This window comes from Camelus dromedarius, chromosome 18 (assembly GCF_036321535.1).
Source record: "Camelus dromedarius isolate mCamDro1 chromosome 18, mCamDro1.pat, whole genome shotgun sequence".
Classification (NCBI taxonomy): domain Eukaryota; kingdom Metazoa; phylum Chordata; class Mammalia; order Artiodactyla; family Camelidae; genus Camelus; species Camelus dromedarius.
Window position 1 is genome coordinate 2545506 of NC_087453.1, and position 19399 is coordinate 2564904.

The 19399-nt window shown below is 51.3% G+C and overlaps 1 long non-coding RNA gene across 1 annotated transcript in view; it reads right to left on the reverse strand.

The window, feature by feature from the left end:
* LOC135323383 (uncharacterized) overlaps nt 1-19399 on the reverse strand; it is a 156941-nt gene that overhangs the window by 118058 nt on the left and 19484 nt on the right. The window lies entirely within an intron of this gene.

Consider the following 19399-nt stretch of genomic DNA (forward strand, 5'->3'; position numbering starts at 1 on the left):
ACAGAAATTTCGAGGGAAGCTGAGGGGCGGGGCGGGCGGTGTGCGGGCCGCAGGTGAGGACAGGGTCAGGAAACCAAGACCAGGAACAAAGGTGAGGACCCAGGCAAAGGGCTTCGTCACAGAGAGGACGCAAAATGCTTGGAGAGAATGATCACGAAGGAGTGGGAGTGGTGGGGGGGAGCCTGAGGCCAGCCCGGTGCAGACTTTGAGAGGCCACGAGATTCAAAATCAGGTGGGGCGCACATTCAAATGTGCTGCGGAGGCTTCGCTGAGAGCTTCCTGGAGCCCCCAGACCACATCAGTCAAATGGAAGTACTGCCTTTCCTGGGGCTTTTCAGCTTTCCTAACATCGTGGCTCGGGTCTGAGCTAGGATGCGCCTACTGCCTCCGTCTGCAACACGCCGCCCTGGGTTCACTCATCCTCGCCTGCTTTCTTCTTTATCACCCCTGAACTCTTTGCTGCCCAAGGACAGCCTTTCTTCGTGACTTCATGAGCTCAGGGACTTGCCATGAGGGTCTCTAACCCATTGTTCAGTATAAAATAAATAAGAAGCAGGGACAACAAAGCAATACAGTTATTCCTACGTCAGTGCAGGAATCCATTTTTAAAACTTCTGTTTATTGAAATTACAAACATGTAGGGTACTGCCTGATGAATTTTCTCAGGTTGAATACACTCATGTAGCCAGCACCCAGACCAAGAAAGGAAGCATTACCAGCACCCACAGAAACTTTCCTCCAGTCACAAGGGCTGCTGCTGTCCCGTGTTGGAATGCATTTGAGCAGGACCTCAGACACGCCGGTAGTGCGCTGTTCCCAGAACCACAGCTGGACAACCAGTGGGCTCAGGGCTGTGAGGCTGGACCAGCCAGCATGCAAGGTGAGCATCAGTCCCAAGCCCGAATCCAGCCTTCAGTGGCATCCGCCCACTTCGTTACGATGCTTGGCTCTCCAGGCATCCATGCAGGGCTGAGCTCCTCAGGTGGAGAGGATGACAGCCGGGAATCCGGCCATGCTCAGCAGCATAAAGCCAGGGAACTTAGGATTGACTTTTTCTTAGGGCTTCACACGGCTCACAGCAAAGCTTTCTGCAGCTGTCCCTGAGCCAGCAAACAAATCCTAGGGTCTCCCAATCCTCCCACATATGATTACGGGTAGCTTGTTTTTTGGTGAATTAGCGCCTTGGTGTTCACGTTCAAGAGAGAAGGAAAACGGTTCTTGTCTTCCCCCGAGCAGAAGGATGAAGGAAGCATCCTCAGCGGCTTGTGCCTGCTATCTCTGGGGCCGAGAACAGCAGCGCTCGTGCCTCCGGGACGTCGAGGGCCCTGCAAGAGCTGTGAGCCTCCGACACGAGGCAGCCTCTGGTCCGAGGGGTGCTTCCGAGCTTCTGAAAGCAGCACCAGGCTGCAAGTAAACGCTGCGCTCAGAGGAGGCTGCTTTGTTCCCCCGGTCAAGGCAACCAGCCCCCGGTGCTTTTGTCCTCCGGGGACAGGACGGTCACTACCGTGGTTCCCACAGGCCACTGTGCGTGTAATTATCTCAAGGGCGCCTGTGAATCACTGCCTGGGGGCAGGCGGGGAGAGCTTCCCCGAGGATGTGTGTGTGAATGCCACCTCCTCGGTTTCCGCAGCCCGTGGAAGGGGCCCATCAGAATCAACTGAACAAAATCAGAGCTGCCACACGGGCCCCTTATCTGACCTAGAGTCCAGGTCCCAGGGAGGCAGAGGGCACTAGGTAGGGAGGTCCTGGGCAGGGCGAGCTAGGAAGGTCCCTCAAGACCATTTTCTCGAGTGGCCCACTTGCTTTGGGGGTACAGAGCATGCCAGCACCCTCACTGTCACCAATAAGACTGCCAGGCACTCACAGAGCACTGACTCTGTAGCGGCCAGCGGCTCACTGTGGATGTGTCAGGCACGGAACCCCCAAGACATCCCCATCAGGAAGACACTCTTAACCCCGTCACGGGTGAGGAAACTGAGGCCTGGAAGAGCCGGAGGGATCCCACAGCTGAAAGGTCTCGGCAGGATTCAAACCAGATTCGTCTGCCTCTGGAGCCCGGGCTCTCCACAGGTACGCTCCTCTTGGGGTGACAACACCGACCCCTTGCATTCACGTCTGAAGCACCACTTTTACGGACAAGCAGCGAACTCACAGACCCCACGGCGAGCCTGCAGCGTTGCTGCTGGGCAGCGTCAGAATGTCCGAGGCCAGAGCCCTAGGTCATGAGACCCGCTCTCGGCAGGACAAGAAGCACCTTCCGTTGCTCCCGGGATGATGGGCTGCTGGGGGACATGCTTGGTTTTTTTTTTTTTTTTTTCCCTTGTTTTTTTAATTAATTAATTAATTAATTAATTTTCTACTGAGATGAAATCCACATAACGTAAAATTAACCATTTACAGCATAACACGATTCAGTGGCATTTAGCACATTCACAAGGTGCATAACCGTCACCTCCATCTAGGTCCCAAGCACCTTCCCCGCCCAAAAGGAAGCCCTGGACCCGATCAGCATCACTCCATCCTCCCCTCACCCGGCCCCTGGCAGCCCTAACCCTTCTGCCGCTGTCAGCGGAGTCGCACAGCACACGGCCCTTTGTGCCCGGCTCCTCTCACTCAGCACGGCGTTTTCACAGCCTGTATCGGCACTTTTCTGGCTGAATACTATGCATTAGACCTTCTTTCTTAAAAATGAAACAAGAGGCAATGTAACCTCAAAGGAAAAGCCCTGACCCAAGAATCTTTGGAAATCTTGCACTTCTCACGGGACCAGGAGTCACTGTTCCGCATCAGACAGACTGGTTCCAGTATCAGGCTCCCTACTGTGTGGCCTTTTACTTGAGAGAATTACTGTACATGTCAGTATCCCTGTCAATCAAATGAGCACAAGTAATTCCACCAAACTCAGGTAAACAGGAAAACACACACAAAGGTTGCCAAATTGCCCAACATATAGTCAGGGTACATAAGATAATCAGTGTTTCTTCTTCTCCCATTCATGGGAGCATCACTGCCACTCCCACAGATATAACTGGGAACTCGTCTGTACACAGCAGACGTGTGCCTGAGTTGCTCACGTGAAGTGACTTTGAAGGAATCAAACCACATTTTGTATTCAGTAAGTAGAGCAGTTCTTAGGTGGACAAAACCTATTAACGAAGGAAACCTCCCAGTTCAACATGTGGATTAGCCACCTTTTACATAAACACGTTCATCCCAGTGTCTGGCACAGAACCGATGCCCAGCGCAAATGTTTGTGCAGGGAGGGAACAATCTCTTCATTAAGAAAAAAAGAGATCTTCTACTTGATATGTAGCCAGAGAAACAGGCTCCAAGACCCACTGGTTCTCAGACAAATGCAAACATAACTGGCATATGGGACACACAGTCAGTAAGTTACAGGTGCTGTCAGTCCAACAAAAACATGTGTTGAGTATCTACTGGGTGCCCGTCCCTGTGGGGGGGCAGGAGCGAGGCCGCAGGTTATAAGCTTTTAGCAGACGCCGAACTAACAAACAGGCAAAAGACTCACACGGCTCAGATCACAATTCTGGGGCAGCTAACACGTTTAGACATGACGAGGGAAGGCTGAGCTGCACACAGTACAGTGGGCGCAAGCCGTGGGGAGCCGTTTGGGTAGAGTCCACCTGCAGCATCTTTTTTTTCACTGAAAGGAGCCAGAAGAAAACTGTCCAACTCAGCCATTTTTCAGGCGGGACAGGTCTAGAGCAGACGTGGCGCCTCCACTAGAGATGACTTGGGTCCTAAACCCTGGACTTTCCTGCACGCCCTCTACTACCACTCAACCCCTGCAAAGCACACCAACAAGGAGCACTCGAGGCCGTTCTGGAAGAGGAGGAGACTGTTCCCGCCAATCTCAGAGCAACCTGCTGCAGGATCTACACCGATGCGGACGCACACCAGCAGCCATTCCCTCCAACCATGCGCCGTAATCCCTGCGAGCTGTGAACGGGTCCTCTCCCAGCACAGTTCAACTATGCAATAGGGGAAGACACAAACAGAGAACTGAACTGATACAAATAATGGAAAAATAAAGAGTGGTGTACTTCAAAGCAAAAACTGCACAATGTTGAGCAGGCAAGGAAGACTTCATTCAAGGCGGTTGCCAAAGGGGAGAGTGGCCAGAACTCACTGGATCTCAAGGGAACAGAAACAAAAGGTGGGAGTGGTTTAGGGGGAACCAGGGGGAAAACGTGGAGGGCCTGAGTGAAGGCAAGACGCGCAGGGGGGGCAGCCCAGCACCCTGAGTCACTCCTGAGCTCGCGAACATCGTCCTCTACAATCAGGCCACGTGTGTCTGCTCATCGGAGCCCATTAGTTTTCTACTTTCTCGCAGAAACTGGGAGAAACAGGGGTGCTGCCTCCCCTGAGGGTTCCCTTGCAGACGGTCCTTGAGAGAAAGATTCCAGGGTTGCAAAACTCCCGAGACACTGTGTGCAGCGCGTTCAGCTCACCGGGGCACAGAAGGGGCCTGTGAGTTGTCAGAAGTACGTGCTCTCTGAACAAAGAGCCCCGCCTGGAGTCAGGGAGGGGCCCGCGTGAAGCTCAGTCAGGATGCGCAGACGCCAGGTGTCTAGGTCAGGGGTCCGGGACCCCTGCTCCCGACCCCTGGGCTCTTTCAGAAGCGTGATTCCCCAGACTTCACGGCCTGAGTCAACAAGCTCCCTCGGAAAAGTCCCTTTACCAAAATGCTTAATTTTCAGACACCTCCCTGAAAAACTGAATGGAGATCGAAAGCTCTTCATTCCCAGAGACATGACTACTGCCCTGAACCCGGCCTGACGAGCTGGTCTGGACGCTACCACAGCCCAGGAGTGCATACTTCAGGTTTCAAAATATTTCTAAAGGTTCCTGAACTGCATTAAACAGAATGAATAAATAAGCACCGCCCTTGAGGTGCTTTGAGGGCCAGCCCCTGAAAGCCCCCTGGTGTGGCCGGCAGTCAGCAGTTACGGCCTGTGTGCGGGCTTCCCGGTCAGCAGGAAATAACTCCTGAAGACAAGGCACACTCCCTCCCATCGGGCTGCCGGGCAGGTCGGCCTGGCTCCATTCCAGGGCCTCGCCTCCGGCTGTGGTTTGGACATTGTCTTTTCTGAAGTCACCAGATCGAAAGAGAAGCAGCAGGTGCCAAGGAAAAAGTAGTTTCTGGCAAGACAGCACGTCCTCTGCTGTGTAGACCCTGTAGTAATGGACTATCAGCCCGGTTAATCCTTCTCCCGGGAGTTGTGTGCGGGCAGGCCAGGGACTGAATCCGATGTCCCGGAGTTCTGTCTGGCCCGTCTCAGTGTTTGCCAAACAAGGAGATTCTACATGGAAATCTGGATTTCCAGTTTCTCTTGGAACAACAGAATGCACTGCCACAGGGAGCAGAGGAGCCCATGCTCTGAGTCCCGCAGAGCCCCTGAAATCCTCCAGTGTCCCCCACACCTGGTCCTGGTGCCCTGGGTCCTGGCCCCACACCTGCACACAGCTGTGGGTCATCTGCACAATAAACCAGCCCTAACTTGTGCTGCGAAGTGACACCATTTGCTCCTATTACAATCCTCATGGCTCTGGAGGTTGGTTGGAACCAGCTGGGCAGGTCTCACTTGGGCCTTTTCAGGGGGCTATAGTCACAGAGTAGCTGGGGATGGAGTGAAGCTTCCTCACTTACCCATCAGGATGGGTGCTTGTCCTCAACTGGAACTTTGACAAAGGCTCTTTGCTGGAACCTCTGCCCTTGGGCTCCGCACAGCGCGCTTCTGTGACAGCAGCTTGGTCCCAGAGTGAGTAGCCTTTAGAGAGAGCCAGGAAAGCTCTATTCAACTTTCTAACCAAGCCTCAAAAGTCACTCTGGCTGCATTCTGTTCACAAGATGGGAGTTCTGCCTCTGTTTTGAGCAGGGACACTGGCCTCCTCCTCTCACAGTGCCCTTGTCTGACTTCGGTAGCAAGATGATGCTGGTCTCACAATTGTAATTACCAAAACTAGACAGAAACTCCTCGTCCCATCATCAACGCAACGTGTTGCGCAGACCTCATAAACCAAGCCAAGTTCTCCTGCAGCTGCCCGTTGTTTCCTTATCAGCAAAATGAGGCCCCCAGCGGCCGCCCCACCCTAGGATTTTAAGGAAATTGATTTGGGGAGAGACGTGGTGCATTGGTTGCCACAAGCATGCGTTTTCAGCATTTCAGTGAACACCTACTATGTGTCAGATATTGTTTTGGATATGGGAATAGAGCAGTGATGAGAAGGGGTTCCTGCCCTCAAGAGCTTAAATTGTAGAAAAATGTGCTTTATTCAAAGGAGTGTATTTGGCAAAGAAAAAAATACTATACATGTTCTCTGGCTTTATGGTAAAAAGTAAACAATAGAAAGTTGTACCCATTTTCTCATCCTCCTGTGGCCTGGGGAGGGAGGGAGGACCGGAGTGGACGCAGGAGACTGTGGGCGGGGCCCTGGCTCGAACGCCTCAGGCTTTCCACGCGGGGTTTCCGTGGCAGGGTTTCACCATTACTTACGGCTTATGTTCAGTGATGTCAGAGTAACTGAAATCTAAAGCTAAATAAAACCAAGGCCAAATGCCATTCTAAGAGCCTGGAGGCTAACACGGTTTACTGTATACTACTTGGAGATCTTTATTAATATTAAAACACATTTTTTTTAGGAAAATTGCTTTAGTGACCTTCACATGTACTGATGTTAGAATGTCACAAAGACAACTGTAAGCAAAAATATTTGCAAATTCTGTAAAAATAATTGTCCTATTACGGTTCAAATTATATACCACACCAAACATTCACACGGTAAAGGTCTAGGGCACCTCACGGCCGAGCGGTGTAATATTTAGCAGTAAACACATTAGCATACACTTCACAGCGCACAGTGGCACTGCACTCCACATGCTTTTGATATTCAAATCTATCTTTGCTAAGCATAGGTGATACTGTGACCTGGCACCGCACATATTTTGAATCAAGGCTTCAAGGTTCCTCCTATTTATATGGAGAAATTAACCAGGTAGAGCCAGAAAAAATAGAAATGTTATGAATAATAGCATTCTTTTCATTTCTAAACATCTCTTTGCAAACACACTTAGTGACGATGAGATGTCGTATCAACAATGTGGCTGTGTTTAAAGTGGGGTCTTATCCATACTCTGTTCAGTGCCTCAGATGGACCTGGTAGGGGAGCCTTCAAATCCTCTGGTCAGGACAGCGGTGAGTGCAGTGGGCTCTGTACGTCCACCTGCTGAGCACCCACACCTTCCCCTTCGTGGAAGAGCACCTTCGTCTCTCACTGGGGAACCACCCGTTGGTGATGCGGACACTTGGGAGGACTGTCAGTCAGGGTGCCCAGGTACCCCAGCCTAAGGGCTGAGTGGACTCTCCCAGCCTGGAGTGGATCAACACAAGGAAGAAAAATGGTTTGGCAATCATGCCCCTTTATCACTGAGCCCAGCAAGAACTAACGTTGGTTCTGACGATGTGGGTTTATGAAACTGACTTCATCTTTCTGAAAACGAGTGCCTTGGGCATTAAAAGAAAGAGCCTAACTCCTCTCCACTCCGGCGATCAAGGCAACGGTGGTGGGAAGGGAGGCACGTCAGCCCGCAACAGCGACACTTTTTACCATGTCTTTTGCTACAGTATTGCTAAGAGACCTCTCTCATCCTCAGAGGAACCAACTGGCTGGGTAATTAAGGGGGAGAGCATGCTTTCAAAGTTAAAGGTATAATCAGAAGGCTGCAGAGGAAGAAAGGAAGGAGGTGGAGGTAGGAAACGGGCAGTGACATGGGTCTCCTCCCCACACTAAGGATCCCGCGCAAATGCTCTGCACCTGCGGCTCCCACGTGCCCAGCGCGGCGCCCCGAACGCAGAGCTCAGAGACGTGCAGGGGCGGGAGGCGGGCTGCAGGGTCCGCAGACCCGGCTTTGGTTCTTGCTCTCCCGCCTACAGCGTCTTGTCAACGTGACTTAGGCTCTTCTGATCTGTTTTCTCATGTGTAAAATACAATAAACTCAACCTGCCTTATAAGGTTGTTTGAGGTTTAATTTAAAAAAATTAACTGCTACAGTAAGTGCCTTTCTATCCTAAACAGCTAGAAAACTGGACATGTTAATAAAACCATGGTTTTCAGCCACTGGGCAGAGCACACTGCAGAAGTGAGACCGCCAGGGAAAGAACCACACGTGACGTGAGCCCTATGCCTGCACCAGCGTGATGCCCTCAGGCAGGTTCAAGGCTGCAGCAAAGGAGAGGGCACAGGAACAGCTGGTATCACTGGGATGAGGAGACAGGGACTGCGGCTCAGGGGGCGGGGCAGCCGGGACTCACGGCGGCACGTGGGAAGGGCAGGGCTGCAGAGAGAGAACGCCGAGGACCTGCAGAGGTGGCCCTCCGGTCTCCAGCTGAAGACTGACCTGAGTGAGGAGCTGAGAGCATGAGCTGACCCTGCACGAGGCCAGGCAAAGGAGTACAGAGAGCAGCAAGGTGAGAAATTCCCGCAGCTACAGCGGACAGAAAGTATCAACCGGGGGAGCCCTCCCGATACGCAGGGCGTCAGGGAGAGCCCTCAAAGCGTCACATCTTAGCAGTGGGGCCAAACTAGCTCCAGAACACGGGCTGCCAAAGGCCTGCCCTAACAAAGTTTAAATGAAAGTCAGAAGAGAGCAAACTAACCCACCATTTATCTGACTTCATGCCGGAGCAAAATCCAATCACCCGATAATGCGGAATTTCACAAGGTTGAGTATCCAATTAAAAACTGCTATGTAGGCATAGAAACATAAAAACGTTCCCCCAAACAATAACAATCCACTAACAGGAATAGCCATACATGACAGGCACGACGGATTTAGTTGACAAGGACCTTGAAAAAAACTATTTCGTATCTTACAAAGATGTAAATTGAAAGATGAGCTCGATGGGGAGAAAAACGGAATATATAAGGAGACTCAGGTAGAACTTCTAGAGATGAAAATTGGTTACAAGAGAGAGGACGGGATTAAAAGAAGATCACACACTACAGAAGATAAGATCAGTGAATTCAACTCTCAGAATACAAGCTTGAACGCCAGCAGAAGCTGTCCCAAATGTAGCACTGAGACAAAAAACGCTGAAGAAATTAAGACGGCTTCAGTAAACTGTAGGGCAATTTCAGCAGGTTCAACATACACGTAATTGAAGGTCCAGGAAGTGGGAGGTAGCTTAAAATATTTTAGCAAATAAATAAAAACACCCAAGCTCACAGATTGAAGAAACAAAACTAAAACAAAAAACAAAAACAAAAACAAAAACAAAAACAGAAAAACAGAAAAACACCCCACTACACCAAAGCATGTTACATGATATTATTGGTGAGAAATTGGAGAAACTGGAGTGATAGCTTTAAGTATCGGGGGAAACAATTCAACTTAGAATTTTATTCCCAGTACAGATATCCTTTTAAAATAGAGATGAAATCATTTTATGACAAACAAATAACAGAATTTATTGCTAGCAGACCTAGACAAAGATATATTAAAGAAAGTTGTTCAGGCAAAAGATGGATAATACTGGATGAAAATGTGGCTCTACGAAAGGAACGGCGAGCCCCAGAGCTGTCAGACACGGAGATAAAGAGGAAGGCACTTCAGTCGTGTTGGAAGATGGCTGACGCTCGCCCTGGGCTTCTAGCCCTGGGTGACAGAGTAACTAGGGCGAGACTGGCCTCCCACCAAGACAACGAAAACCCCAGGCAAACTAGGTGAAACGGCTGTTTTGAAGACGCTGGACACCAGGCAGTGAGAGGCCGTGACCTGAGAGATGGGACACGAATGAGGAGAGCGCCGCAGTGGCACCGTGTCGCCCCTGGGGCGGCTCCCAGGCTGCTGCACGGGCGCGGGAGCCCCGGAGGGGCCGGGCACACTCCCCGAACCGAGGAGATGGCGCTGACGAGCCAGAAGACCGAGTCGGCCAGAGTTCTCAAGAAAGCAAAGGGCTGCACAGAAAGAGAACCATGGAAACCTGCAAAGGGCCCCCAGGTAAGGGACAGAGTACTGGCAAGCACGCGCGTGTGAGAGGAAAGCCCCTCAGGCCAAGGAGAGAACCTGCCAGGGGTGTGTGGATCATCGCAGTGCTTCACACGGGGCCGGAAGAGTGGCTCTTCTCGCAGAAAAATCAGAGAGCTGATCATTCAAGAGGCGCTGCGTGCAGCACACAGAAAGGTTTACCTCGGCTTCGGGGGGGAAAACATCCATGGACTAAATGAAGGTCTGCTCCTGCCTAAACAATCTTAAAGTCCTTCCTGAAAGTAGCAAATTATTTTCAAGCACTTTAACTGCACCCCAGAACAAAGCTCAGGAATATTTACAGGAATGTGGACATACCTGGTACCCAACCAGGGAAAATTCTTAATGTCTGACACAGAAAGTATCACCTAGTATGCAGAGAAGAAGGGAATTATGACCCGTAACGCTGAAAACTCAATTAAAACACAACCGGAACTCCCACAGATGCTGTAATTAACAACATCGGAAGAAAGGCCTGGAGGCTGGTCCAGACCCCTGGGACGCAGGGGGATTTCAGCAAATATGTCACACCAGCAAGCGGGGTCTGGAGCTACAACAGCTCCACATTTCTCAGTCAAAACAAAAACAAAAACAAAAACAGAAAACAAAAAACCAACAACATGACAAAACACAGTTTTCTGGGAGACGGATGGGATGAGTGAGAAGTGAACTTCTATCATACAGATAAACATGGGACACAAAGTTTCTCTTCCTGGTGGTGGATTTCTTGCAGAGGACCACGTCTACATAGGTCTTAGCACGCGAAGAGCTTGGCGTCCTGCCAGGGAGGGGCCAGCAGCCCTGAGCTGGGCGTCAGGGACCAAGCGCCTCGGCCTAGCAGCTTGCAGCCTGGAGGAAATGCCCTCAGGGGCTCTCCATCCTGCTGAGAGCCCACATCTTACACCCTGCTGGGCGATGCGCAGATGACACTTAGCGATGTAACCAGGCACGTGTGGACGCAATCAGCTCGAAGAGTTTCACGCACCAGGAATTCTAGGGAACATTCGTCTCTGATGTCACAGGCGCTGAACACGCGCACCTCACCCTCTGGACTGCCGCTCGCCTGGCGGTGGCAGCCCCTCGCGTCCTTCTCACGAGTCCCCCCCAGGGACGTCTCTGGTTGGTTGTCCACCCAGAGAGGGCTGTCAGGACAGCCAGCCGCCCCTGTCAGCCGTCCTGGGATCTGCCACCACAGGGACAGCTCCAGGCTGCAGAAACAGGTTGACACAGTCAAGAATCCACTTGAAAAGGACCATATTATACTGGGTTAGTCACGGGAGGTAATCAAAGTTTTTTTTTAAATTTATTGAAGTATAGTCAGTTACAATGTGTCCATTTCTGGAGTACAGCATGTTTCAGTCATGCATATACATACATGTATTTGTTTTCATTTTTTTCATTATAGGTTACTATTAGATACTGAATATATTTCCTGTGCTACACAGAAGAAACTTGCTTTTTTTTTTTTTTTTTTTTTTTTTTTTTACCTATTTTATATATAGCAGTTAGTATTTGTACATCTCGAATTCCCAGATCTCTCTTGAATTCTGTTTAGGTCGTCTGTTCATGTTTTGATTGGGTTGCTGGTTTTTTTGGTATTGAGTTCTATGAGCTGCCTGTATATTTTAGAAATTAATCCGTAGTCGGTCGCATCATTTGCAAATATTTCTCCCAGTCTGTAGGTTGTCTTTTAATCTTGCTTATGGTTTCCTTTGCTGTGCAAAAGCTTTTAAGGTATACTCAGTGCCATTTGTTTATTCAAAAAAAATTTTAATGCTGTATAATTGTCCTATGGGTACTATAATTGCCATGAACTGGGCGGCTTAAAACAATAGAACTTGATTCTCTCACAGTTCTGCAAGGCAGAGTCAGAAACAGATGTGTTGGCAGGGATGTGGTCCCTCTGAAGGCTCTAAGAGAGACTCTCTTCTTGCCTCTTCCAGCTTCTGGTGATTGTTGGCAATCCTTGACTCGTAGCTGCGTCAGTCCAGTCTCTGCCTCTGTTGCTGCGTGGTCGTCTTCCCTGGACACACAGTTTCCTTCGTTTCCATCCTCATAGGTCCCAACACAGGCCCCCAACCACAGCACACACACAGTGAGCATCTTGCAGGAATGGAGACGGTGGCTTCTTCCCTGGGGCTCACGGGACCCATTTCCACCTTCCTAAACAGTCACAGCATCCTTCCGCCACCTCTGCCTCCACCACTGCCTTCCTGTCTTCAAAAATCACTCTCATTCTTCACAGGGCTCCTTGATCTTAAGCTTTCTTGCCCACCTTTACTCAACAGAGTTCATTTCCAAAGGAGAACAGTATCTCCCCATGAGAAATGCTACAGAAGTTTCAGGAGGGAGCAGGCGGAGAAGAAAGCCAGCACAAAAGGAGAGGGACAGAGGCCGCTGGAAGGCACAGCCATGGCAGGGGAGCTGGGGTTTCAGCGAAAAGTGGAGACGAAGGAGGCAGCAGGCGGCGTGGAGGAGGAGATACGCCTTCCCTCCAGCTTTTGCACCGTCCTGGCTCTGGGACGATTTCAGATCTTCCTCGGGAAAAAGCTCACATCCACTCTTCTGGGAAGGTCCCTGACTCCCTCTGCTGGAGTTAGCAGGGCTGGTTAGAGATCATTCATTCATTCATTCATTCCACAGCTGTCCACCCAGCACCTACCATGATCCTGGGTGCTGAGATTATCTGCTGCAGTGGCCTTTATACATTGAAACAAGAACTGTGTAACGCGAGGAGTCCTACTCTGGCTACGCCTCTTAGAGGGGAATGAACAGCAGGAGATTTAAGATCTCAGCAGGGCCTGTGTGGGGACTTGGAATCAGAAGGATGGGGTTCCCTCGCTCATCCCTCAGATGCTGAGCCGCACCAGCTCACTGCCACGCACCCCTGGGCTCGGAGGACCCGCAGCGAGCACGGCAGCTGGGCCCCACCCTGCAGGCATTCTAGTGGTTCTGAGGGAACGGCAATGGTTAGACACCTGCAGGGACACAAGGACAGATACAGCGACAGGTTAGAGGCACAGGGAGTGATGGGGTGGGGAGGCTACCTCTGAAAAGAGCAAACAGGAACCCTTTCCCAAGGGCTGACTTTGGAGGTGAGACTCAGGTACCTAGAGAGCCACCCTGGGACCACTGCAGTCAGACAGCGGTAAGTGCAAACGCCCTGAGGCCAGAAGCAGACCTGTGCATCAGTAACCCTGAGTGCCTGAGTGCCCCACGAAGGCACCTGGGGCCAGAGGAGGGTGTGGCCGGGCAGGAGCGTGGGTTTGTTTTCTAGGTTCTATGTTGACCTGCCTGATGGTTGTTGATCTTGCTTATTTTGCACACGACAAACCAACAGCCATTTAGGTGATGTTCAGTTCCGTTTTTGGGGGGAGACCAGCATATGGCAGCAGGAATTCCCATAAAACCAAGCTCTGGGAAGCACACAGAAATTCCGTTTCCAGTCATTTGTTAAGAAGGCAGGTTAACAGGAGAAGGAGGCGGGTCCTCTTCTGTCCTGAAGCTCTGTTTAATGGCAGGGGTGGAGGTGGCTGCCACCAGCACGACACTGTCACAGCATCAGTCCTTTCCACTTGCCAGACACACAAAGTTACGGAATATCAGGAGAGAGAGCCAGGCTCTCTGCCTTGGAGAGTGAGGTTGTGGGTTGTCATATTTTTCGACACGTGAGTATCTGAGTGGGAGGCAGATGGACTGGCAGTGGGGATTCGTCAGGGTCTCAGAGAATCTGAAAAAAACTTTTTTGAATCCTCTATCAAAAAAATACATATACGGATACAGTTTGTGTAACATTTCAGAAAGTTCCTTAATCCCTTTCCTGGATTTCTGCAGACAGACGAGCTTGTGCCCTCAGACAGCACAGTTGAGCAGAAAGCCCACGGCACCTGGCGAATCCCAGCGTGGGCTACAGGAAGGCGTCCCTTCTGCTGGGGGCTGGGGGAGGACTCATGCCTTTGCTACACAGGCCGGCAAAATATCAAGCTTGACTTGGCCTTTGTGGTTGCTTCGGAGGGCTGACCTCGCTGAGTGGAGAAATCCTCCTGTTCCCGTCTGGAGGGCAAGGCGCACACCTCGCCATCAGCTGGAAGCCCTGGGCACGGCTGTCTAAATTTCAGCAGCTGAGCTCCAGGCAGGGGAGTGCTGTGTGCACACGGCGGCGGGCAGGCTGAACGGCCCCGCCCTGTCCGTGGTCAGTGAAGGGAACGCACACAGCGCAGGTCCGCTGGGGCTGACCTTAAACCCGGGATGCTCGCTTTGCATAATGCACACCTGGTAAGAGGAGAGGTTTATTTTTGATTCACACGAGAGCTCAGAGTCCAGAGACAAACCTCTGCAAGGAAGTCTCTCCATGCTTCGGTCCTTTGTTCCCTTTAAGACATCTGCAAGCCCTCATCGATTAAAATAATCTGGGATTCTGACTCTACACCCAGCTAAAGGTGTTGAAGATGACTTCTTGAAGGACATATCAGCTGAGCCCGACACTGAAGGATCCAGGGTGGGTGTGTGGGGATGGCAAGGAGAGAGGGAGAGACTGCTAGGGGTGGGGGCATGGAGAGGGGAGTCTGTCTGGGGGAAACAGGGGTATCCCTAGGGAAAAGTGGACGGGGGTGAGATAAATCATGTTCCCACCAGGCGCCCCCACAGCGCCCCACCTTCCTCACCTCCCCACCATCGTCAGGGGTTGTCTCGGCGGACTCTCCGAGGTGTTAGTATGTGTAGCCACTGTTCTCCAAGGGCTAAAGCCAGAATCCTGGGGGGCGCACTTGCCAGCACAGCTTGCAGACCCTGTCAGATGCCAAGTCCTGTGGACTCCAGCTTCCAGACTTCTCTCCCTCCAGCCGCCACCTCCCCAGTCCGGAACAGCATCCTTTCCTCCCCCGCAGCACCGAGCTGGTCCCCAGCCTCAATCCAGACCCCGTGGAACAGCCAGAAAGTTTTCACTGCACAGATCTGACCGTGTCCCTCTGCTGCAGAAACTTGACTGTGTCCCTTACTTGTGGGGTCTGAGCGCGGGCCAGGATGTCCCAGACAGAAGGGCTTAGCGATGGCCACCTAGTAGGGAAGGGGGAATGCAAGTTCCGCACTGGGCCCTGCTCCAACGGAGAAAACCCCAATCCATCCCACCAGGGGTGCGGTATGCTGGCCATGAACACTTAGGGGGTGAGTGGCTAGGAAGGAGAGATATGGCTGCACCTCTCAGCCTTTTTGGTTCTGCCCCACTTAGGTGTCTAAGGTGAGGCATCTGGCTTCAGGAATCCACTCTCCCCAGCCCCCCACCCCCACCCCCTCCCCCTCCCCCTCCTGAGACCTTCTCCTTCATGTCTTCTCCACCCTGCATGTCTCCTGGTGAACCCCCCTCCATCCTCACACCCCCAGGCCAGCCTGCCTTCCCAGGGTGGCATCAGACCCCTAGTTATTTGCAGTTGGAGCACCTGCCCTCTTCCCCATAGCACTTTGCCCAGCTGTCATTTTTACATTTATCTGTGTGATGTTCTAAAAAGCAATACCTTCCTCCCCCACTGGACTGTAAACACACAAGGGTACAAACTGGGTCTGTCTCATTCACTACTGGAGCTCAGGGTCCAGAATGGGCTGAAGACAGGGCAGAGGCACAGGGGGAAGTTCTGGAACGTGGAGGAGGTTCAGGGTCGGGCGTCGGGGCCCTGAAGCGCCCACACCTGAGAAGACTTTGGTCCTACTGACACTGGAGTCATGGCTCAGGGGAGGATGGGAGTTAAGGTCCCTTCTTTTTCTCTCTCCGCCAGGACTGCCAGCTCAGACTGGAGGCGAGGTTGGTCTGTGCCTCTGAGAGGGCTGAGTGCGGCTCCCTGGGCTCTGAGGACAGGTGTGACAGCACACTGTCACGTCATTACTCAATGCCATCTGAATGGCAGGCCTATCTGTCCCACATTAGAAAGGCAGGACACAGGCTGTAGGAGTGACAGCCACCGATGCCTGGTGTGGGGTGTCACCAGTCTCGGGCAGGAGACAGTGGTAATCTGCATCATGGAGCCGGTGCCTCTGTTCAGCCTAGGACCTTGCAAAAGCCAACAAACCTTTTACATTCTCACTTAAACTCTAATTTCAGGGAGTGTGTTCCTTTTGACTGACTTTGAAAAGGGAAAGTAACCCAAACTTAAAGGTAACTTTGGAAGTGGTAGGTTAATAATGGCCACGTTTACTGAGAGCTTGTTCATGCCAGGAGTTACCTGCAGATCAGTGCGGTGGGACAGGAGGAAACTGCGGCTTCGTGGATTTAAGATTCACAGGAGCACAGCAGGGAAGTGGCAGGGCAGAACCCCCACCCCCACCCCCTCGCGCCCAGCCTCCCGGGGTGTCACCCATAAGCACTTCAAAGTCCATGAAAGGGCAAAGAGAAGGCGGGGTCACTGACATTTCACCCCAGGTAGTTCTGTCCTGGGGGGACCGCCGCAGTCCTGTGCACTGTAGGGTGTCTCGCAGCCTCCCTGGTCTGTACCCGCTGGATGCCAGGAACACCTCGCCTCGAGTTATGACAACGAAAAATGTCCCCAGGCATCGTCAAACACCCCCGGGGGCAGAACCCCACCCAGCTGAGGGCCCCTGAGGCAGAGCACACTGGGTTCCACGAAGCAGAGCCAGCCATCTAGAATGTTCTACAAAGGCAGGTTCTTACTCTTCTCGCTACCACTTGTGAAATGCAAGTTTTAACAACCCCAAAATTCGAGCTCTCTAGGACTTGCTGGAAACTGAGAGGAGGTTAACATCAGCAAAGAGAGAGACTTTTTTAAAAGAGGAAGATTATCTTACTCTATCTGGAACCAAATTCCTAGGGACCCTCTATGTTTTAAAGAATCTAAGAAACAAAGCACGGTGGCCCCTCACCTGTCCCCTGGGGCCCTGCCCCGTCTTAGGATCCCCACAGTTGCCTGCTCACGCACATTTCGTGTCAGTCCTGTGACTACGCGTGCGGGCAGGTGCTTGTGGGTTTAACGTCCTCGTCTTGGGTAAAATGGAAAATGCAGTGGGGAGAGTCCTGTGTCTGATCTGTCCCTGTAGGGTCGGGTGGAGCACCTGTTGGTAATGCTGCTGAATAAGTCTTTGTGTCGTAATCCTTTCAAATTCTTCCCCAAATCATGAGGGTAACGGTTAGAAATACTTAAGCACATCATACACCCACAAGTCACTATACAGGGAATATCTGCAGAGAAGATGAGGTGAGAACCTCACAAATTTAAAACCGGGGTAAATTTAGCTCCAACCTAACGGCCATGTCATTGATTTTTGTCACTCTTCATCCCTTCATTTTAGAAATAATAGTCATCAGATCCTGTAATCAAAAGTTTCCCTGTAAATTTAACGATCTGGGGCATTGGTTGTTTTTGAAATAACACCTGCAGAACAATCATTAGAGCCTTGATTAATGCTGCCTGACACACAGGGAAAAAAACACATCTTTTACGAAGCTTCAGGGTTTTAGTGTGAATAACCTGCCGAGCGCTCTAAGGGACCTCACTGCTGAATATGCAACAGCACAAATGTTAGGAGAGATGTGTGTGTGTGTGCGTGTGCATCTTTGCAAAAAGGAGATCCTTAACTTCTTGCAGGGAAAAATCAGAAGACACGATTAGGTTGATGCTGGTTTAGGAATTTCCAAAAATCGTCAGGATAGCTAAGGAAAAACCAGGGAGCCCAGTGATTATTTTTAGATATCATAGAGAAGATGGATTTAGTTTGTTCCCTCCAGATTTTTAAGAAAGACTCCAAAACTAGGGATTAAAGTTACAAAGAGACTCCATGTGTGAAGGAAGTAGAGTCGTGAGTGGCTCCTCTGTCATGAGAGCACAAGACCACTGCCTGGGCGACCATCGGTCAAGGGACACCCTGAGAAGCCCCCATAAGGAAGGAAATCTTGACAAGCCACAGGTGCCCCGGGCGGTCAGGGACCACAGGGAGCACTCCTGGTGATGCAGGAACACTCCACACCACACGACCTTTTGGGGATTCACAAGACATGGGTAATACACACACGGCTCTGAGAAATCATTCAAGAAAAAGATGAAACTCTGTTTAATTTTGTTTTAAACAGTGTTTCCCAAATTTATTGGACTGTGATGTCCCCACTTTCCTTTACATAAAACCCTGTACTACCTTAAGTCACGAGAGTCCCCCAAAATACCTTCAGGGAAATGCAGACCCAATGCCATTGACTAAAAATGGCAAATATGTTTGGGGAAGAATGTTGTCAGGTAGGAATGTCAAAATTACTTCATGAACTTTACATTTTTCTATGTGGCCTCCAGAGTCACTATCTGGAGTAACCCATCCAAACACTGGTTTTCAAACTGGTAGGTATAGGAGAGAAACGTAGCCAATGAGTGCTTGAGTAAGTGCCCTGGGGGCAGCTTAAGTCTGCTCAGGCCACACAGGACCCTGCAACAAGCTGCTCTGAGGCAGGACCACCACTGCACAGGCTGTCCCAGAAGTCAGGCTGCCTGGAGGAGGGCACCTTGAGCTGAGCCCTGGAGAGCGGGCAGCAGGAAGGCAGGCCAGCGGCCGCTCTCCGTGGTGCTGAGCGAGAGCCCGCCCCGCTCTGCACACACTGGACACAGGAGAGGCAGGTTCTGTAGTGGTTAGCAGTATGGTCCCCGTCCAGAAATGACCCGCTAAGAAGTAACCTGGTTTATGGCAGGAGCCACACTACAGTGTTGTGGGACGGCCTCGCTCAGCAGGCCTTCCCTGTGAGGAAAAACTACCTGCACCCCTACGTCGCACGACACACAGAACGGCGGCTTAGCTGCAGTCTCGACGTGGTGGGGCCCATGGTGGGATCAGTGCCCCCAGAGGAAGACACACCAGAGAGCTCTCTGTCTCTCTCTGTCTCTGTCTCTGTCTTCCCACCCCCCCACCCTTACCACATCCCTGCAACACGTGAAGACACAGCCATATTTCAAATCAGCAAAAGAGCCCCCACCAGATCTGGCCACGCCAGCCCCCTGATCTCCAACTTCCAGCCTCCAGAACTGGGAGAAACAAACCTCTGTGGCTTCAGCCACCCAGTCTGTGGTATCTTGTTACAGCAGCAGGAGCTGACAAATACAGAAGGTTACCATGAGCAAGAGACTGGGTCTCGGGACTCATTCTGGAGTAATTTTTTTCCCTGATCTGAGGTGTTTGCATGGGTGTGTTCAGTTTGTGAAAACCCACTGATACACTTAAGCTCCATGTGCTTTTCTCCACATTTGCTACGTTTCAATAAACAGCGCACATATGCACGCACACACACACTGGTTTGGGGTCTATTTTGGTCACTGTAATATTAACAGTCTGGAAGGAAAAATCCAGACAGTATCACATCTCAGGGACACA